Here is a 23,775-nt window from a genome sequence, read left to right as displayed (position 1 = left end):
GTTCATTTCAAGTCCCATGTATTTGGTAAGTTTTCCTAACTTTCATTCCATAATTTGACATGCCACAACCATTCTTCCTACCAATTGTATGCTTGTTCTTCACAATTCCTTGGCTTTCCTCTCTAATCAAAATTGTATATTTCGGTAACATTCAAATCATATACAAATCTTCAACAAACAATTCTTGTATTTCTTGCTAACTAAAAAAGATATCCAATAAAAAGATAACATAACAACATACATTTCCAATTTCGCCAACATGAATCATTCCCAATATCTTCCTGATTTGAAAATTACTATTATTATGGAATATGATTGGCTTAATAGAAACAATGAGAAGTTGACTAAAATAATTCATACCAGTTGTAGTGTCATGTGTTAAACCAGTACTTGATGATGTACTAGGCAAGCTACCTGGAGGATACCAGGACATGGGTGGATCAGGTATGATGTGGGTACTCTTCTTTGAACGATCATCTAAATTCCCACTATAAGAACTCTCAGAGCTCGAATGTCCTTCACTAGAACTTTTAGAGGCTGAGTGTTGCCTTCGCCTAGAGCATCGTCTATCTGCCATGCTATTTTATAGAAGACCACATGCATAAGTGTAGAATTTTATGGGTTAGCAATGAATATAAAGTACAATAAATACAAATAGAAATACAAAAGCCAAATGTTATACCTCTTGGGCTTAATTATTTTCAAAAATGGAAACTACATGGGCTAAATTACTAAGTTGAAACTGCTACATAACAACAATGATTCAATTAAGCACTGCTATACATCCAAATGATGCAATCATTTTTAACTAAATATAACTAATGCAGAGACCATATATATGCAAATATAACAACATGGATTCTTAAATCAAAACATGCTAAAACATTTTTAAGAAGTTCAGCAGAAAGATTTCTATCAGAGATTGCTAAAACATGCACAAACACACACACACATACACACACACACACACACACGCACACGCACACATAAAAATTGACAAACCAAAACAATGAACATAAATATCAGAGGAAGCACATATACATATATATATATCCCAAATATATTTGAAAAAATCAGAGATCTGAGTTCATAGAAAACAAATGTACACACACACACACAAAAAAAAAGAAGAGAAGCAATCAATTGAGATGTAAGATATCAGTTCAACTGTGTACACTCTTCAAAAAAAATAAATAAATAACAAATAAGCTAAATGAATTGAAACTTACAAAATCAAAAGAGATGAGAACCAAAATTGGAAGAGAAGCACAAATCTGGAGAACCAAACTTCAAAATCTATAATCAAGCAAGCGAGAAAGAGTGTGTATGGCCCTCAAATCATCGACAGATCTAAAATTGAGCGAGAGAGACTGCTTGAAATCGAGCGAGAGAGACTGTGTGTTTGAAATTGAGCAAAAGAGAGTGAGTTTGTTTGAGAATGAAAATGAAAGTGACAATGAGAGTTAGAGCTAGAGCTTCAAATCGAGGGTTTTGGCAGAGAGAGAGAGAGACCAAGTTATGGAAGAGACAGAGAAAGTGAGAGACATTTTGAAAGAGACAGGGTTTTGGACGGTGTCAATAAATTGACCCAATACGACGCCGTTGATTTGAGATAAGAGACAACGTTTTCAAAACGTTGTGTTTAATTAACCTATAATGGCATTTGCATAAATTCCATAAACAAAAGTTGCAATATACCGTTTTTCTTGTAGTGTATTTTATTGCTATGTAAACTTAGTGGTGTTCATGTAATGATTTAGTTCGATTTTAAGGTAATCAACAACTAAATCAATCCTTATGTTTCTAGAAATTTCAAAAATAAACTGAACCGTAAAACTTTTGAAATCGGACAAAACCAAATCACAAAAAATGATTTAAGCTGCTCAGATTACTTTTTTCACTCTTTATTTTTTAACACCCCAATGAGAACTAACATAGTATTTTCTCATTAATGATAATATCATGCTTCAGAGTTTTTATTAACCTAAATATAATTAAGGTAAACTACTAATAGGTCCTATTAGTTAGACTTAATTTCTATCAAGCCCTATTAAAATCGTCCCTAAAAATAAGATTTTGTAACGATTTTTTGCATATGTCGCTAAAAATTGACAATTAGTGACTTTTTTGTCACGGTTTTTATAAATTGTCACTACAACTTACAATTATGATATTTTACTATGACAAAATTTTCAAACTCTCACTAAAAGTTAAAAATTAGTGACTTTTTGGGACGATTTTTTTAAACTGTTGCCAAAACTTATGATTAGTGACCTTTTTTATGACAAAATTTTGAAACTGTCGTTGAAAATTAACAATTAGTGACATTTTTTTAATAGCATTTGATGAAAAACGTTATTAATTATCATATGACTTATTGAATAATAATCCACCTACTAGGACTTACACGTAAATCCCTCAAATAATTAGGCATATTGTATTCATCTCAATAAATAAATAAATAAGTAAGCAATCTACTCATCTCACACCTTCACATGTTTATAAAGAGAGTTGCTATTAGCACTTACCTAATTTTTTTGGATTTCCCAATTCTCACTTTTTTTTTTATATTACAATTATACCCTGAAGTAAAATTACATTAAATGAAAACTTTTAATGGAACACCCACCTATCAAATAAAAACAATTAGAATGATACTCTACAATATTGTATACCCACCTCCATCCCCATATATACGTATTTCTCACCAATCTAAACCCGAATTGTATTCTTTTTCAGTTCCATCCTAAACCTATGTATTCATCTTCAATGAAAAACATTTGAAACCACATAATTAGTTAACGTTTTGTTCGGTGGTTTCAAATGTGTTTGGTGTTCTAAATAAGTTAACGTTGCAAACAATTCTATTATAGACTTTGTGTTTCCACATATGGTCATTTTTACCATTCGTTGATACTTATAAGGCAATGAAGGACAATGACAACAAGTCTGATGAAGTTGTCGTTGCATTGTTAATTTTATCGATCTTACATTAACGGTTCTTCATCATTTTCGATGGTTTCTATTTTGTTTGAGCTTGTTTGGTACTAGTTCGCAGACTATTAAGGTTTTGTTTGGTAACATAGTGCTGAACAAAAACATTTGGTTTGGTCTATAGGTTCCGAACAAAACCTTTATTTTTGGCACATTTCAACCGAACATAATTTTTGACGGGATGAAGAGATTTCTGTCAGTCACTAATGTCGACTGAGAGACTTCTAAAGAGTCAAAGAGAAAATGATGAGGGTAGTCTAGAGGCAGCAAGCACAACAACAGCTTCGCCATTTGCGGTGATGGCAGGAAGGGAGGTAAAGACGGTAGACTGGGCGATAGTGTTGTAAAGCTAGGCCTTGGTCATCGTAAAAGTGAGAGACAGAGAGAAACACACCAGATTTGGAAGAAAAAGAAGAAAAAGAATGAGAGAGAGAGAGAGAGAGAGAGAGAGAGAGAGTGTGTGTGTGTGTGTGTGTGTATGTGTGTGTGCGCGTGTGCAAAATTATGTGGGTGTGCACTTGGGTGTGATGATACTATGAATAGAGATAAAATTGGTATTAAGTGAAGTATTCAAAGAAATCTTATTAAAATTTAAGATTTAGGGTGAGGGTTCAAAGAAATAGAGGTTTCAAAGAATTAAGGTAGGTGCTAATAGCAGCACTTGTTTTATAAATAAATAAATAATAAAAAAGAAACAACAAAATAGGTAACAAGTGTACTTTCTATCATCGGTAACTCATTAATTGTACGATTGAGATGTGAAAGAGTGATTATCTGGTGTGTGTGTTTTTTATCCGGAAGAAAATTTTAATTGCAAACTCAATAAAAGATTGGATGAATTTGGTATAGTAGTATCATAAGATCTTAAAAAGAGAGAAAAATCTTCATAGAAGAAAGGATCCAAGCCTCCATAGAGGAGAAGAAAAGACCCCTACAAAGGAAGGAAACAAACCTCTACACAGGAAGGATTATTACATCAACAAACTAAAAACATAAGAAAATCAAACAGAAAAGAAATTAGATCTTAGTCACCACCAAACTCATTCAAAACTCTGCTACTCTGCAACCTTCAACTTGGAATCTAAAGACTTTATGTCTGCTGGTCAAGATAGAGCATTGACGTTAAAATGGTCGCCTAGCGTCAAATAAAGACGTTATCCAGTGTCAGCCTTCAGACTGTAAGAAGATTTGAAATCAGATATTAAAATTTTAGGCTTGAGTGTGGATAATGTAATACGATGATGGTCGGATTGATGAGACAACTATCAGATCAGATCTGGAGGAGGATTGGAGATAGAGAGAGAAGAGAAAGAGATTAGAGAAGTGAGAGAACCATTGGCGTCTCCCTCTCGAGATTGATGAGCATGTTGTGCTTATATGGCACAACACAGTGTTGTAGCGGCCATTTGGGCCTTCTCTCGAGCCTATGTCGTTGATCCGAACTGTTTATATTGTAAGATTCGTTAAGTAGATCATTTATGAAAAAATCAGATTAATTGAATATTTGTAACTTCAAAATGACATCATATTTGTTTTGAAAAAAAATAAACAGGTTAGAATAATTTTGATAATGTATTTTGATAAAGAAGATATCCAGAACTGCAACAACTATAGAGGAATCAAGCTAATGTGTTATATAATGAAAGTGTGAGAGAGAGAGTGATAAAACGTCGATTGCAAGATATAATAGAGGTGCCAGAGAATCAATTTGAGTTTATGCCTAGTAGGTCAACAATGGAAGAGATTTATCGTTTAATGAGAGTAATAGAAAAGTATAGAGACAAACAAAATAGAAAAAGAAAAGAGACATTCATATGTTTTTATCGATCTTGAGAAAACATATGATAGAGTGTCTCGTGATATAATCTGGTGGTTGTCAGAGAACAAAGGGGTGACAAAAGGTTACATTGATGTGATTAGGAATATGTATGAATGTGTGGTAACAATAATTAGATCACCCACTGAAGAAACAAGTGAATTTCCAATTACTATAGGGTTACACTAATAATCAATTTTAAATCCTTATCTTTTTATTTTAGTTATGGATGAGTTGACAAGAAATATTAGATGATGTGCTATGGTGTATACTTTTTACAGATGATATCGTATTAGTGAATGAGACTAGAGAAGGAGTTAACACTAAGTTGGAGACTTAGAGAGAAATACTTGAATCTAAAGGATTTAGGATAAGTGGAACTAAGACAGAGTACATGGAATATAATTTTAGTAAAAGTAACGATGGAAGCAGAGGAAAAGTGAAGATTGAGAACTAAGAACAACCTAAGAGCGGACATTTTCATTATTTAAGATTGATTATCACAACGGCTGGGAAGATTGGAGCAGATGCAGTCCATAGAATTAAGACGTGGTGATTCAAGTGGAGGAGTGCAACTGGGGTACTGTGCAATAAACGAGTACCTACTAGATTAAAAGGGAAGTTTTATAGAAGGACTATTAGACCAGCAATGTTGTATGGGTCAGAATGTTGAGCAACTAAGAAATAACATGCAGATAAGATGAGCGTTATTGAGATGAGAATGCTGAGGTGAATATGTGGCAATATAAGAAAAGATAGAGTTATAAATGAATATATTCGAGAATATGTTGGAGTAGTATCGATAGAAGATAAGTTGAGAAGTAGTATCAATAGAAGATAAGTTGAGGGAGAATAGATTGAGATGATTTGGTTATATACAACGGAGAGTAACAGATATAGTAGTGAAGAGATGCAATACAGTGATAGTAGATAGAAGTGTTAAAGGAAGAGCCAGACCTATATTGACTTGGACTAGTGTAGTAAATAAAATATGAACCTCCTTAATTTTACTAACGAAATGGCCTTAAATAGAGTCGAGTGGAGAAAAAAGAATTCATGTAACCGACCTCATATAATGAGATTTAAGGTTTGGTTTGGTATTTTAAAACAATTAAGACTTGATCATAGGGTTACACATGTCTAATTAACTTGATTTTTTTATAGATGATATATTTGATGAACCTTATAGTATAAAAAGTTCAGATTAATGACATGAGCTCAGGACAAAACTTAATGAACCCTCACAACAGCGTATTGTGCTAGCACGCTTCCCATGTCCCTCCCTCTCCCTTTAGAAGAAAGTCTAATTATTTGTTGGTCTTAAAACATTACTTTATATCATTCATCATTTAATATTTATCAAGTTATTATTATTATTATTTTTATAAATTTTAACCGATTAAGGTAGCGATACGATGTGGATTTGTCCGAATAACACTAAGGCCTCGTTTGGGAACAAGCTAATTTAGTAACTTTTTGACTATTTGGCTAAAATATGAACTAAAAAAAACTAGTATGTTTGAGATGACTTTTTGGCTTTTTACGAAAAGATGTGCAAAAAGTAGAGAGAAAGAAAATCTTTGACTTTTTGGTATGTATTGTTGGTTTTTTGATTTTTTTTGTGACTTTTTGACTTTTTGGCTAAAAAAGTCACTTGCCAAACGAGACCTAAATTTCAATGTAGAGGCATATTTTAAGGAGAAGTTATTAGTTGATGTTGGGACATTATCAAATGGTGCCTTAAAGGTATTGTGATTGGTGAAGGAGGTGAGATCCATGATTTGGTATTGGATTACTGGAGAGCAGCAGGGAACATAATGTATTGTGATTCGTGAAAAGTATTGCCACGTGATCTCCTAGGAGCACCAAATAATTTTTTTATTTTAGGATTCATTGTACGGCTGAGATGTGAAGTTAGCCTCTGAGTGTACGGCCACAGATTCATTGTAGACCCCACAAAGTAGGAGTGCGTGCAGCCATTCATTTCACAAGTTATTAGTTGGTGCAGGAGCAGTGTGATGTGTGCTTTATATCATGGTTTTGAAAATCGGACAGGACTGGCTGGTTCGACCGGTTGAACTGTCGACCGGTCGGGGTTTTGGTCCAAATATACCCTTTAAACCATTCGAAGCTAAAAACCGACCTATTTAGAGAGAACTGAGAAAACCGACGATTTAATTGGTGAATCGGTCAACCTGGAGCCGGTTCGCCGGGTCGATGAAATTGAAAATTTTGTTTTTTTTTTTTTTGTTTTGATTTGTTCTAACTGTTTTTTTTTATTTATTCTTTCTTTCTTATTATATATATATATAAGAATATAAGAAAATTTTAATTGGAAACTCTCTTTCAACGGTCTCCTCTTGTGAGGAATCCCATTAAGGTTTAAAATTATTGTGAAAGTCTCCATATATTTTTAAAAAAAAATTATTTCAAAAAAATTCAAGAAATCCACACAAGATTCAATCAAATGTATTGGGGGGAATATTGAAATTTTGATATCCCTCTAAAATTTTTGCTCTTCTTTCAATCAAATTATTTGAATTAAAATCATATGAAGGGAACATTGAATATTTGATTTCCTCTTCTAAAATTAAAATTAATAATATTTTAAAATATATTGTTCTATTTTTCAGTAAAAAAAAATATTAGGAGAAATATTTAAGATAATTTAATATTTTTAATTTATAATTTTATTACTTATATTTTTATTTAAATTTAATTTTAATATATTTATTATGTCATAGTTCGATTTTGTTTCAACCCGATGGTTGAATGGAACCCGACTATTGAACTGGTGACCTGTTCACCTGATTCTTTTTTCGATTCACTCATTGGTTTGGTTTTTAAAACATTGTTTTATATGTATTATGATTGGTGAAAGAGATATGACTCAAGATTTTATATTGAGTGATTGGACAATATAAAAGAATGCAAAAATCTGTGATTAACCTAAGACATAACCACGAGTTATCCGAGAATGGGGTTACTGTTGTGCCTCAATTGGAGGTTTATTATAGTCTTATTTTTATGATTTGAACTGTTCATTTTGTAAGGTTTGTTGGTTATTTTATTCCTACCAAAAATCATATTAATCAGATATCAATAACTATATGGTCGAATTGCATATTTTTTATGCTATTTCTGAAAAGAAAAACTTATTGTTTATTTTTTTTTGATAAATGTAATTCGATCATATAATTATTGATATCTGATTAACATAATTTTTGATAGACATATAATACTTAACGAATCCTACAATATACAATTCAAATAATAAAAATAAACTCATAATATACCTCTAACTAAGACACAACAATTATTACTGTGCTAACAACTCTATACCCCGTGTAATCCCAAGACAAACCAATAATTTTTCCATTCATTCGTGCCAACTCTGTCAGGCTGGCAGGCAGCTAATTCTCCCACGGTTCAACCAATAATAATAATAATAATAAATTAAGTGGTGGCCAAGATTAGAAATTGAGGCCTCATTTAAATTAAGAATTTAATTTTTAAGTTAAAAAAAATAATTAAAAAGTCAGTTAAAAGATTCAAAAAAAGTTAGCATTTGAAAAAAAACCAATCATATATATTAGTAATTCATATTTTTTCATAAAATTGAAAAAATCTTAAATATATTAACTTTTTTACTTTATAATTTTTTTTTAAAAATTATTAAAAAAATCAAATTCCAAAGACTCGAAAAATTTCAGTTGAAGGAGACATTTCTAAAACTTAAATTTCATATCCTATAAAAATAGAAAATTCATATTTATCAATATCCATCACCTCTAAAAAACTCAACAGACAAATTTTAAAACATAAAATACAAATTTAATATATTGATACCATTGTTCAAATAAATAGATATGTCAATACGGGTTGGTTTGGGAAGTGAGTTGAATTTTTGACTTTTTTGGCTATTTTAACCTGAGCTAAAAAACTTAGTTTGGGAAGGATTTTTTGACTTTTTGACTTTTTTGACTTTTTTTGTGAGAGAAGAGTGTAATGATTATGAGTTTGATGTAATGTTTTGTTTGTTGTGGCTAAAATAGTCTATTTTGTATTTTGTGGCTAAAATAGCCAAAAAAGCTCACAAAACTACTTCCCAAACGGTATAATCTTTTACAATTGATATGGACGAATTTTTATAATTTAAAATCAATTACTTAATAACTTTATTATTAATTTTGTCAAATACATCTTTAATATGTGCAACCAAATATTCATTCATCAATTGATTTTTTACTCGGTTATGCAATCGATATTTTATAAATTTCATTGTTGAAAATGTTATTTTCAGAGTTACAGTTGTGAGTAGTAAAATTAAAACTAAAAATATCACACACCTAATGTACGAGCACGAAATAATGTTCTCGTATAATCTTGTTGATCGAGTCTGCACTCCTCTAAACGTCGTCGCTTTACTCCCTGAAAATACAAACGTGAGCTAGTCGGCGGGTGTGTGCCGGATACCTCTCCAATGCCTAAGTCAGCAAAATAGACAAGTAGACAAAAACTCTGTGTATTCGAGAGTCAAAGTTGTGTGTTACCTGTACATAGGTTCTGTTGTGAGCTTTTATAATTTTGGCTGGCACAATCCTAGTAGGACTCTTATTCCTCCATGTAGTGTCCTCATAGGAATCACACTCCTGAAAGATAATGTTTATCCTTCAACACCCCCCTCACTGCTTAAACCAAGTGAGATGGTTTTACCCTGGTTGGATAACAGTATGACCAAGCTAACACCAACCCTTGGTCATACTCAATCCAGTGCCTTCACATGTAACACATAGCTCAGCTCTTGTTCACCTGTACCTCGGTTTTGTCTGTTGAGACCGAGCTAACTACAGCAAGTTTTGACCGAGCTAACAAGAGCAAGGTCCACCACAAGAAGCCCAAATATCCAGGCTCCGAATACTATGACCGAGCTAATTATCACCACGCCGACCGTGGTGACTGTAACCACTCGGACCGAGCTAATACTAAGGTCCACTTCACTAAGCCCTTTTTACCACGGTCCATAGAACGACTTATTACTACGCCTGGGCCTAGCTCGGCTGTAATGCTCATAAAAACTCCCTCTCAATTGCCCCTTAATTCCATCTGCGTAGCATGATTGGGATTATTTGTTACCAGCTGAGCTAAAGCTTCAGACCTTCGACCGAGCTAAATTGTCACCGGGCTACCAATTTGTCCGGTCAAAAAACGTCTCTTCAATCATGCTGCACATCTGAATCGCTTGCTATTCCCATAGACACGTGGCTGGCCCCTATTGGTTGAGTACAGCTGTCAACGCCGCCCTCGTACTCCGAAAATTTTGAACAGTCCCGCTTTTTCTTTGCCTTATACGAAAACCCTAGTTTTCAAACTTGGCATTTCTACTGTTCACCTTCACTCTCTTCCTCTAAACCTCCATTTTCACAACCACAGCACTTGCAAAGCCTGTGTTCTTCTTGCGGCTTTGATCTGCATCCTTCTACCTTCGAACTGTAAGTGACTCAATCCTATTTTCTTTTTGTTTGTATAGTCTTACAATATGTAGTATAATATTCGTATGTTTCTCAAAACACACTATTACAGTTTTCCATTTTAATGGGAAATAACCACTTTGCTCCAAAAAACCTTGTAATAGATCCACTGGATTCACAAACAATTTGAAAAATGAAGCCTTTGATCCAAAATAATACTTTAACCGAACTAGGAACTTGTTTGTAGTTAGGTGTGCACTCAGCCAAACTAGATAACTCTCCTAATAACCGAACTAAAACTTCATGCCACACCTTAAGTTTCAGCTGAACTAAGAACCTTTTGTTTCATTTAGCCGAGCTAAAGTCCTTCGCTTTAACCAAACTAAGAACGGATAGTATCCCATGTAACCGAGCTAGGCTTACATTTATTTTTTCCTTTATACTTAGCACGGTCCAACGATTTGGGTTTAACACTTTTCATCTCCACTTTGCAGACTCTGACTAGGTTGGCCAGGCATTCCCTTGAACGCTCAACCTAGATACTCAACATCATCTCCACACCAAGCTAGTACTCCGAGCTAACTTATACATAACTTAAGTCCACATGGGAAAATATCGATTCTTAGTAAACTCACCCGAGGCCATAGCTGAGTTCCGAAAAGATTACCAAATTCCAGACAACGTCCATCTTTCCCTAGCCGAACTAGATACCACACCCTGGGGAAAACAATGTTTGTTCCATTTACCATGCTATCCATTGTTGAAGCCGGCCTCCGATTCCCAGTTCAACCACTCCTATGCGAATTCCTTAGGCAAACTAGAATATGCCCAACCCAACTTAGCACCAATTCATATAGAATAATAAACGGCATCGCCGAGCTAAATCGCCGGCTTGGCCTCAACCTCGGTTTAGCTGAGCTTTTTCACCAATATTCACTTGGCCAGAATGAAGATGGCTGGGTATACTACTTAAGAATAAGAAGACGCCATGAGAAAATAATTTTAAATACACCGGACAAAGATGGAAATGACGATGACTTTTTCTAGGTCTCGGGCAACTTCGAAGACCAGGAAACCCAGATACCGGGCGACCAAATTAACTGGAATAAGGGAGTAGCCTGTATGATTACCTCGGCTTAGCTTTGTGCGGTCTTTACTCTGTTTATATGTTTTACGCCGTACTAACCATTGCCTTTTTCTTTTATGCAGACTTGAACCATCTAAAGTCACAGTACCAATACCCCAATCTAGACGCACTCCGCGCCGCGCTCCAGTACCGTGATAAAGGTTGGGCCGAGCTACTCAATTTTGAACCGACATACAGATATAGCAGTAGGAGGAAGACCAAGGTAACAGATTTCCTCCTGGAACCTTCCACAAAACCTGATCCATCATTACCCCAAATCAATCTCATCTCACTAACCGAAGAACAAGAGATGGCCAAACGTCGAGCTGTCCGAGCATGATTACCGAGACAAATCAAGCCGAGGTACCACAAGCCGGCCAAACACATGAGGCCGTGGTAGCTCTCCCAATAGTTTGGCCCTCATCATCTCGGCCAAGTAAGCGTGCTCATACTTCCCCAACCGAGCCACACCTTGTTGATGAAGAAGACACCATACTTCTCCAATCCACACCACCGAGCCCAGAACCTGAGCGTTCTGACCAGGCTAGCTCCTCTGAGTGGGCCCCCAAACTATCATACAGGAACCGAGCCATAAGAGACACAGACTCAGTGGTGGCAGACAAAGACCATATGCTCGCTTTTAACCTGGCTAAAAGCGTGTGCTTGCCTTCTGACATGAAACACCGTGACCATTTGACCGAGCTGAAGGTCGTTCGGTCGGCGACGAAGTCAATGGTGCTGGTAAGTGATCCTTCTAATTGTCTTTCATTTTATATTATCTGTTTGCTCGATTTTTATTCATAATAGCTATCTCTCCTTTTGCAGGCCATGCGGAAGAATTATGTTGCCCACAAGCTTGTCTTGGAGCTACGTAAGACCACACAGCAGGCCGTGGCAGAGGCAAATGCTAAGATGACCGAGCTAGAAGAATCCAAGCAAAATGGCCGAGCTACACACCGAAACAGCCCGTCTCACCGGACTAGTCAACTCGGCTGAAGCAGATAAGAAAAAGGCTTCGACCAAGTTGAAAGATAAATATCTGTGCGAGCTGGCCAAGCTCGAGAAGAAGAAGGATGCAGAGATAGCCCGATTGGAGAAGAGTGTGGAAGATGCTGAAAACCGGGGTTATAAGGAAGGGAAGCCCACTTACATCCAATAATGTGAAGCCGCAAAAGATATATTCTTCAAATGCGGATGAAAGGCGGCTGTGGCGAAGCTCGGTCACGGCCAAGAGACCGAGGCCTTTCAGAACCCTTCTCCCCATTTTATACCGAGCTACATGGCGGAGTATGCCAATACCATTCAACAAAAATTTCTTCAAGTTGGGGAGGAAGAGGAGGCATCCCTAGAGCCCAACAACACCCCGGCTGCTAGTACTGACTGCGGACTCCATGCTGCTCTAGCTCAGGTTGAGCCACCGGTGGAAGACTTGGTTGAAAATGTGACCGAGCTACCTGCTGAAACTGGGCTACCGAGTGGTGCAACTCGAGTTGACCTGGATGCGGATCTCAATGACCTTTTTGCTTGATCCTGCAATTTTTTTCTTTTTACTCTTGGAAAGAATTTGTAATCGGGTTAAAGTCCCACTTCTTGTAACTCTGTTTTGAATCTTGAATGAACTCTTCTTTTTGCTTGGTTTATTCCATTCCTGTATTTATTTTTCAGCTTCATTTGCATGAGGGCTCAACTCTGGTTCATACGAAGTTTTAATATTTTTCTGATCGAGATACTTATCTCGGTCTTAGAACCTCGTACTCTGTTTGGTCATACCTGCCAAGTCTCTTCAACCTAGATCCTTATTTCGGCTGAGGAGAACTCAAAGTTGGTTATTTCAGCCAACCTTTCTTCAGCCTAGATCCTTATCTCGATTGAGGAGAACTCAAAGTTGGTTTTTCCTGCCAACCACTCTTCAGCCTAGATCCTTATCTCGGCTAAAGAGTACTCAAAGTTGGTTATTCTAGCCAAACTCTCTTCAGCCTAGATCCTTATCTCGGCTGAAGAGTACTCAAAGTTGGTTATTCCTGTTAACCACTCTTCAGCCTAGATCCTTATCTCGGCTGAAGAGAGATAAGTGTTGGTTATTCCAGCCAACCTCTTCAGCCTAGATCCTGATCTCGGCTGAAGAGAGCTCAGAGTTGGCTATTCCTGCCAACCTAGAGCGAAGTGTTTGGTTATTCCTGCTAAACTTCTTCAGCCTAGATCCTGATATCGGCTGAAGAAAGCTTAAAGTTGGTTATTCCTGCCAACCTAGAGCGAAGTGTTTGGTTATTCCTGCCAAACTTCTTCAGCCTAGATCCTGATCTCGGTTGAAGAGAGCTCAAAGTTGGTTATTCCTGCCAATCTAGAGTGAAGTGTTTGGTTATTCCTGCTAAACTCCTTCAGCCTAGATCCTGATCTCGGTTGAAAAGAGCTCAAAATTGGTTATTCCTGCCAACCTAGAGCAAAGTGTTTGGTTATTCCTGCCAAACTTCTTTAGCCTAGATCCTGATCTCGGCTGAAGAAAATTCAAAGTTGGTTATTCCTGCCAACTTAGAGCCAAGTGTTGGTTTTTTCTGCTTTCATTGCCTCTAGCTCACTAAAACAACTTTTGCAAAAGAAAAGAATTATGCTGAAAAAAGAAAAATTACAAGTACTTTAATGAAAAGCTAAAAATAAAATAGTTTGAGATTGATAGTGTTCCATGGCCTGGGAATGGCCTTGCTGTCTCCATCTTCCAAGTGATATGCCCCTTTTCCTGCTAGGCCAACCACTTTGTATGGTCATTCCCAATTAGGCCCTAACTTGCCATCTCTGGGTACCAGAGTGTTTCCCATTACTTTGCGTAGCACCCAATCTCCAATTTTGAATTGCCTCGGATGTACTGTTTTGTTATATTTTCTGGATAACTTTTGTTGGTATGAGGTGATGTGAACCAGTGTTCTTTCTCTTCTCTCTTCTGCAAGGTCGAGTTCCAAGGCTATGGCTTCTCCATTTAAATCTGGGTCAAAATTTTCACTTCTAATTGTGGGGAGGCCGACTTCCAGTGGGATTACTGCTTCCATGCCATAGGCCAAGGAAAAAGGTGTTTCTCCAGTTGACCGCCGAGGTGTGGTACGGTAAGCCCATAAAACATGAGGAAACTCCTCAGCCCACTTGTCTTTTGCTTTCTCCAGCCTTTTCTTCAATCCATCTAAGACGACTTTGTTTGATGCTTCTGCCTGGCCATTTGCTTGGGGGTATGCTGGTGTAGAATTGTAGAATTCTATCTTGTACTCCTCATAAAAGCCTCTAAAAATTTTGCCATTGAACTGGGTGTTGTTGTCAGATATTAGAGCCTTGGGTATGCCGAACCGAGTGATGATATTCTGCCAGATGAACTTCTTCACATCCTTCTTCTTTATTGAGGCGAGTGCTTCTGCTTCCACCCACTTTGTGAAGTAGTTTGTTGCTGCGAGAAAGAACTTTCTGTTGCCGGGTGCCGTTGGAAGTGGTCCTACTATGTCTAAGCCCCATATTGCGAAGGGTCATGGGCTAGTTAATGGTAGAAGCTCTTTGGCTGGTTGATGTATTTGGTATGAGAACTTTTGGCATTTCTTGCATCTCTTGACATACTTTTCTGAATCTGCTTGCATGTATGGCCACCAATATCCTTGTGAAATTGCTCTGTATGCCAGTGATCTTCCCCCTTGGTGGCTTCCGTATACGCCTTCGTGTATCTCGAACAAGAATGCTTCGACCTTGCTGGGATGAACACATTTCAGGTAAGGCCCTGTGAAGGATTTTTTGTACAAGGCCATTGATAGGGAGAGCCAAAATCGCTATGACTTTACTCTTATTTTGTTGGCATCTTTCTTCTCTTTGGGTAAGACGCCGTCTTTTAAGAATACTATAATGAGATCCATTCATGAAGAGCCTAGTTCGGCACAACATACCTCAGCTACTTCGGTTTCTTCAATGCATGGTCTTGGTAGGTAGTCGATCAGTAATGGATGTGGGATGGATGTATCCGCTATCGAAGCAAAGCCTGCTAGTTCGTCTGCTCTACTGTTTTCTTCTCGGCCGATCTGTTCTATCCGCACTACTTCGAATGTCATGATCTCTTTTCTGATTAACTCTTGGTACTTAGCCATGCTCTCATCTTTTGCCTCATAGTCGCCTAAAATCTGGTTTACTACCAGTTGGGAATCACTGTAGACCATTAGCTCGGTGGCCTTCATGAAGAGTGCCGATTTTAGGCCTGCTAGAAGTGCTTCATATTCTGCCTCATTGTTTGATGCTGGGAAGCCAAGGTTGACTGCTTGTTCCACTACCAGGCCATCTGGTGAGATGAGGACTATGCCAAGTCCTGCACCATGCTTGTTGGATGCTCCATCCACGAAGAGTTTCCATATCTCTCCAACGAATAGCTTCCAGCAAGTGGATGGATCAGATGATGTTTTGGGATCATGAATGTTACCGGTGTTTTCCCCCAAGTCCATGCTGACTATAGGTGTTGTATCTTCACTGTCAGACTGCCTCAAATCTCTGTTTTTTAATGAGTCCTCACTGGGAATGGCTTGGTTTGCCTCTTCCTTCCTTTCTTGAATTCGGTATGCCTTGGGAAGTGGCTGGGCATCTTGATTTGGAGGTTGTCCAGTTCCTGCGGCACTTTTCATCCCCTTTTCTGTTGTACCAGTCAAGTTAACTGGGCAGATGTGATGACTTCCTAGTGTGAACTCTGCCACAAAGTCTGCCAAAGCTTGGGCTTTTATTGCGGTTCTGGGTTGAAACTTGATATCAAATTGTCCCAATTCCACCGTCCACTTCAAGATTCGCCTAGAAAAGTTCGCCCTCTCAAATAAAGCTTTTAATGGAAAAACTGTTAGGACGATTATGGTGTGGGCGTGGAAGTAATGCGACAACTTCCTTGAGGCCATCATCAAGGCTAAGGCCAGTTTTTCCAATGGTAGGTACTTGGTTTCTGCGCCCAGCAAGGTTTTGCTAACATAAAAGATGGGCAAATGTTGAATTCCTTCCGCTCTAACCAACACTGCGCTGACTGCATGCTGTGAAATTGCTAGGTATAAAAAGAGCTCTTCTCCAAGTACTGGGGTTACTAGCAATGGTGGAGAAGACATGTACTCTTTTAGGCTTTCTAGGGCGTGATCGCATTCTTCATCCCACTCAAACTTGGCCTTCAATGCTTGGAAGAATGGTCGACATCTGTCTGATGACCGACTTATGAATCGGTTGAGTGCGGCAGCTAGGCCAGTGAAATATTGCACCTCTTTTACTATGTTTGGCCTCTCTAGATCCTGGATTGCTTTGATTTGAGAAGGGTCCGCTTCTATACCTCGGTTGGTCACCAGAAAGCCTAGGAATTTGCCTGATCCTACGCCGCATGCACACTTGGATGCATTTAGGCGCAGCTTGTTCTTCTTCAAAATTTGGAACATTTCACCTAGGTCCCTGAGATGGTCCTTTTCATCCTTGCTTTTGACCACCATGTCATCTATGTAAGCCTCCATTGTTTTGCCTAATAATGGTTCAAACATCTTGGTGAACATCCGTTGGAATGTTGCCCCTGCGTTTTTTAGGCCAAAAGGCAAGACCTTATAACAATACAATCCTCTAGGCGTTGTAAAGGATGTGACCTCCTAATCTGGTTCATACATAGTGATTTGACGGTAACCTCTGTACGCATCAAGGAAGCTAAGTTGCTTGTGACCTGCCGACAGGTCTACCAGTTAGTCTATCCGTGGTAGGGGAAAACTGTCATTCGGGCATGCCTTGGTGACTGTTTTGTAGTCCATGTAGACGCGCCATTTTTCGTTCTTCTTTAGCACTACTACGGTATTGGAGATCCACCTGGGATAGTGCACTTCTCTAATAACTCTTGCCTCCAGCAAGTTTCCCACTTCTTCGGCCACTATCTCGGCATGGTGGATTGCTGATCTGCGAGTGCGCTATATAACTGGTCTGGCAGTTGGGTGGACGTTCAGTTGGTGACAGATGAAGTTTGGGTCAATGCCAGGCAGGTCATACGGTGTCCTGGCGAACACTTCGATGTTAAAGGTTAAGAATTCCATGACCTCTATTCTCTCTGTGCTGGACAAAGACGAGCCGAGCAAAAATAACTTTTCTGGGTCTTTTTCATCTATCCTTACCCGTACCAAGTCTTCCACTGCCTTCTGTTCAGCTGCCTTGCCAACATCCGCAAATAGTTCATTGCTCTCAAGTTCTTCCACCATCTGTACATACCCTTTGGCAGCACAACTGCCATTTACTGTGATGAAGCACTGTTTGGACATAATTTGGTCTCCAAAGACCTCTTCAATTACTCCGGCTTCGTTGGGGAACCGCAATACTTGATGGTAGGTTGATGCTACTGAACGCATGGCGTGCAACCATGTCCTCCCCAAGATTATGTTGTAAGTGGATGTGACTTTTAATACCTAGAATTCCACTTATTTCGTCATGGTTCTTGCCTTGACTGGGAGGATTATCTTGCCCACTGGCCACTCTGGCATTGAGTTGAATTCGATTAGGGGAGATGTTGCAGGTGCCAAGTCTTTGTCCTCCAGTTTCAGTTGTTTGAAGGTTTCGTAATACATTATCTCACATGAGCTTCCTTGGTCGATCAAAATCTGTTTGATGTCGAAATTCTTGATGCATAGAGTGAAAACCAGTGCATCATTGTGAGGGCAATATATTCTTGCTAAATCTTTGTCTAAAAAAGATATGACATTTGTGGCCTCTGTTCTCCTCTTTTTGATGGCATGTTGTGCACTTAATACCTCCCTTAAGTGCTCAGCCTTTTGATCATCCCCCTGAGCTCACATACCCGCTCAGGTTCGCATATCCCATGTATTACGTTGATCACGCCTTGAGGTGGAGCGTCGACCAGCATCCAGTTTGGGTTGTTGTGGTTCTGGGGCTTGGCTGTGTTCCTCCTTCTATGTACTGGTCCAGGTGCTCAGCTGCCACTAACTTCTCTAAATGCTGCCTCAACGACGTGCAATTTTTAGTGCGGTGGCCCTTTTCATCATGGAAGGTGCACTGGGACCTCTCGTCATAGTCTTTTTGTGCTTCTCCCAACTATGCTGGTCACCGGACGAAAGGTTCATTGCGTATCTCACAGAGAATTCGATAGATTGGTTTTTTGAACACTGTGGTAATGGCAGTGTGGACTTTTAACCACATTTTGTCTGGGTCCTCTCTGTTGGCCCGCCTGCCTCGCCCATTCTTGTTAGGTTGCTCTACTGTGTTGACTTTTGCTGTAGTCTTTTTATCTGGCATTGCTGTTATGCCGGATTTTGCCTTAGCACGGGCGCTATCTTCTTCCACGCGAATATGTTGGTGCAATCTCTCCATTAAGGCCTCCATCGTGAGGGGTGGCGTCATAATAATTGAGTCCCTCAATTTGTTATCGACTGGCAGGCCCCGTTTGTATTGTGCAATGGAAAGGTTTGTAGGGCAATCCCTAATCTGGTTGAAGCTTTTCCAGTAGCGACTGTTGTAGGATCTCAACGTCTCCTTATCGCCCATGTCAATGGAGAGTAGCTGATCGATCTCCACTGGTGTCTTGGTATTCGTTCTAAACCTAGTCACGAACGCCTCTGCCAATTGTGCCCAGGAGGCGATGCTGCCTTCTGGTAGCCTTTCGAACCAGGTTAGACCTAGGTTGCCAAGGCTGGATAGAAATAGGATGCACATTAAAGCCTCGTTTCCCCGGTATACTGCCATAACTTGGCGGAAGTGGCTCAGGTGCATGTAGGGCTCGGACTTCCCCTCATAAGTGGTGAATTTGGGCTGGTAGAAGCCTGAGGGTAGTGGTGTGTTCTCAATTGCCAAAACGAACGACGAGCTTTGTAACCTTGCTAATACTTTGTCTGCTGGTTCGTAAGCAAGGCGCGGCATTAGCATTCCTACCTCAACGCTACCATGCGTCCGAAGGGCTAACCGCTGAAGGGCTGAAACTCTGCGCGGGTCGCGAGCCCTGGTGTCTTCTTTTCATTGAGCCATTTCTTCAAGCACAGTTCGCAAGTCAGATGATCTAGGCAACTTTATGTCCCTAGATGACGTCTGGTGCGTGTGCGAGGGCCGATAGGTGCTTCCCTCAGTACATGACCTCTCAATTCTTGTTCTCTCAGACCTGGGGTAACGAGTCCTGGAAGTCCGCGATTGAGTGTCGCCTGTTCTAAGACTCCTACTTTCTGCTTGCGATGGTGTGGTATGCCTACCACGATCTTCCGAGTGGCGAGGGGGCGTGTTGCCTTTGCGCCCCTTTCTTGTCGCCACCTCTTTTCCTTTTATCTGGCGCTTCATTGACTCCATGTCTGCCGACATCCTCCTTATTAACTCGTCCTGCTCTTTCGCGCGATCCTCCAGAACTTGAGAGTCCATCCTTCGCCTCTGTCTTTTAGGACTTTGAGAGTGTCGGGGATTGTCGCCCCGTCTCCCCCTTGCATCCCTCTGGGGGTTTTGTCGTTGGGGTTCTAAATCCGCCATGGGAGGGATAGAAGGCAAACCTTCGCGCCTTCCACCCCCCTCCGGAGTTTGCCCATCAATAGCTGATTGTGGCAAGTCTTCATTGTGTGCCATTGCTTCCAATTAGAGAGGAAAGCTTGATCAAGAGGTTTTGTTCTTTATGGAATTCCCACAGACGGCGCCAATTGAACGAGCACGAAATAATGTTCTGGTATAATCCTGTTGATCAAGTCTGCGCTCTTCCAAACGTCGTCGCTTTACTCCCTAAAAACACAAACGTGAGCTAGCCGGCAGGTGTGTGCCGGATACCTCTCCGATGCCTAAGTCAGCAAAATAGACAAGTAGACAAAAGCTCTGTGTATTCGAGAGTCAAAGTTGTGTGCTACCTGTACATAGGTTCTGTTGTGAGCTTTTAGAACTTTTGCCTGTCACAATCCTAGTAGGACTCTTATTCCTCCATGTAGAGTCCTCCTAAGAATCATACTCCTGAAAGATAATGCTTATCTTTCAACACCCCCCTCACTGTTTAAACCAAGTGAGATGGTTTTACCCTGGTTTGATAACAGTATGACTGAGCTAACACCAACCCTTTGTCATACTCAATCCAGTGCCTTCACATGTAACACATAGCTCGGCTCTTGTTCACCTGTACCTCGGTTTTGTTTGTTGAGACCGAGCTAACTACAGAAAGTTTTGAACAAGCTAACAAGAGCAAGGTCCACCACAAGAAGCCCAAATATTTGGGCTCCGAATACTATGACCGAGCTAATTATCACCACTCCGACCGTGGTGACCGTAACTACTCGGACCGAGCTAACACTAAGGTCCACTTCACTAAGCCCTTTTTACCACGGCCCATAGAACGGCTTATTACTACGCCTAGGCCTAGCTCGGCCCTAATGCTCGTAAAAACTCCCTCTCACCTAATAAAAGTATCTAAAAAGTTATTTAAAAATGTAGAGGGTAAATTACAAATACACTTTCTGAGATTTGTTTAAAGTACAAATTACCCCATGTAATTTGAAAAATTACAAATACCCCATTGTTAGAATTTTTTATTTAACAGAATTAACTAAAAAAATGAAATTCATAATTTCTCTCCTATACAATAATAAAATTATTAATTGAAACATGTTTATAATATTATTAAAAACTATTAATTGACTTGATAATTTGTTAATAATATGGACGATTTGTCATAAAATTAAAAACTTCTGGAAATGAAATATAATTTTTAAAATTACAAAAGATAATTCGTATTCTAATCAAATTTATTTATTTATAAATTATCCTCACACACACCATTGGGATTACAATGCAAACTAATGTCTGTACATAGTTTCATATCAAAAATCTTACGCTAATACCAACGTGCCTTCTGAAGACTGCTTTAAGCTACCGGAGTAGATCTGAATCTTTTTATTCATATAAAAAATTAAATTAACTCAAAATTTACGATTTCATTATATTTTTTTATTAGGCCAATTAAGAATTATTTGAGACAGAAAGTAACATGATAATACGAGACCAACCAATAATTACTATTCTAAAGGGGGTGCCTGAATTGTACATTATTCTTACCTTTACCTTGTCAAATTTTCTTATGCTTTTTGTATGTAGTTAAAAAAAATAAAATAAAATAAGAGGCTAAGAAAAAGAGTTGATGTTAATAAACAACTAAGATGTGATCTATTCATGCATACCACTCCAACAATCTAATATCTATTTTTTAGTCATGTATTTCATGTTTAATTTAAAAATAAAATGAAGGACCACGTTCAAAACCAAGAAGCTTCTCATTTGTTCTTGGGGGTAACATGACAGCCTCAACAAGAAGATGACTACTAACCCGAAACTAGATTCTGTACAAGCTGTAATCCAACATAGGGCGGGGCATCTCACTAACCCTACCATCTATTTTTTATTTTATTTTTTAGGGGATAATTATGCTAACCCAATTTACCCATCTTAAAAAAAATAATAGTAATGGAAATTACTTTTCAGTGAATGTTTAAAAAAATAATTACAAATAAGTGATAAATTTTATAAATATTGATAATTAAAATCATAATTTTTTTTTCATTAATATGTAGTAATTTTATAGATATACCGCTGGCATGTAATTTTTCCTAAAAAATAATTGAAAACAAGCAAGTTTTGTACTTGGAAAAAAAAAGAAATAAATATTTATTTAAATGTCACTTTGAACCTTCATTTTCTAATTTCAATAATTAAATATTTAGATTTCAACTGATGTTTCATATGATCCTTTCATCACTCCTGTGCTTGAAATTGAGTGAAAGGTAAAACATGAGAGAATAAAATGATATTTAAGCAAACGTTGGTAGGTGAAAGTGTAATTTATCATACAAAATTTGTTCCTCTAATATCCTAAAATGTGTTGTCCCTCATGTGAATACTCAAATTTTAAGGGAAAATTATACTTGTTGTCCCTATATTTGTCTTTTATGTCAATTTGGTCTTTATAGTCTTAATTGTATTAATTTTGCCCTTTAATTTTTGACATTTCACAATTTAAAAAATTCAACGGTGAAATTAAGGCAATTAGAATTATAAGAATCAAATTGATATAAGAGGTAAACTACAAATAGAGACTATAGATGCAATTTGTCATAAAATTAAACTCCATCTGATGTGGGTTATATTCATAATAAATTTCATCCAAATAATTCTTTTTGAGGTGATTTTCAATATAATTTTTGCATGTAGCATTGCTAAATTGAAAAACTACAAAAGAAATTAAACAAAAAAAAAAAGGGTTAATTACACCAATCTCTTTGAAATTCGGAAAAAGTATATTGAACTCTCAAAGTTTAGCATAATTATATTAAATTTTTTTAAAATTTTAAGACACATAATACTCAAACCCCTTCTCAGTTTTTGGTTAATCTATAGATAGAAAAATAATATCGTCATATATTTTATATTAAAAAATATATTTTTACCATCCTTATACTTGTGCCTACGCACCATGTATTAATTTTTGGTCGTTTTAATCTTACTGAAAAGAGATTGATATAATTTTATTAAAATAATATAATTTATTATCTTTTTATTAATTTTAGAAGTCAATATAATTTAACCCAAAAAAAAAATGTTGTCACAAATGGTTGTGCATGACAAGTGACATCCCAACTACTGAGATGAACCTAGAGGACCAGCCAGGAGCAAAAACTACCAAGGTCAAAAAAGTCTTTAAAATAAAAAACACCATAAATCCAAGCTTCCCAACCCACCAACCTTGAGAGTTAATAGGAGTACCAATTAAAAAGTTTTCATTCGCCAGCAAACAATGCTCTTTTTCCCTTTGTCTTTACCATGCAATACAGTAAAATACAAAACTTTATGGAAAGAAGATAAATGAACATAATCTTTATGATTTTTACTTAACATTCACATTGAGACCCCAAAAAAAGGGAAAAAAAAGAAAAGAAAAGAAAAGACATTGAAAAAAAAAAAAGAGCACTATGACCCGAAAAACACAAATATTATTGTTGAAATTAAGAAGCGTTTGCTTTTTTCATTGAGGCCAGGGCACAACCCCACAAGCAAACCAATACTTTCTGCAACATCAAAATGAAGTCTTTGTGACAGTAAGATTGTGTTTGAATTTTAAATTTATTAAAAAAATTTACAGAGAGAAGAAAAACGAACAAACCAAAGTCCAATATTTTTTTTCCTCATTTTCTATGCCTCTGTAAATAATTTCTCAAATTCAAAATTCAAACGCAATATTGTCATGTAAAAATCACTCAACGTCTTCAGATGTTGCAGAGAGTGATAAGTTTATCCAACGGGAAAGTGCGGTAGCTTTTGACATGCACATTCTTGTGCAAACCATGGAACCCCAAATTTAGAATCTAATCACAATATGACTAGAAATTTTTTGACATCGTTTA

General features: G+C 37.8%; 1 long non-coding RNA gene across 1 annotated transcript; it reads right to left on the bottom strand.

Moving 5' to 3' along the window:
- Positions 1–359: 359 nt before the first annotated feature.
- On the bottom strand, positions 360–1,521 carry LOC145805932 (uncharacterized). The gene is made up of 2 exons (XR_014348249.1): positions 1,230–1,521; positions 360–578 (listed from the first exon to the last, which is right to left on the bottom strand). It is a non-coding gene; the product is annotated as an uncharacterized LOC145805932 (long non-coding RNA).
- Between the last annotated feature and the right edge of the window lie 22,254 nt (positions 1,522–23,775).

Source organism: Camellia sinensis, chromosome 13 (genome assembly GCF_055761805.1).
Source record: "Camellia sinensis isolate YWXY chromosome 13, ASM5576180v1, whole genome shotgun sequence".
In the NCBI taxonomy this organism is placed as follows: Eukaryota; Viridiplantae; Streptophyta; class Magnoliopsida; order Ericales; family Theaceae; genus Camellia; species Camellia sinensis.
The sequence above is the reverse complement of the archived record's forward strand: the minus strand, read 5'-3'. Positions and strand labels throughout refer to the sequence as shown.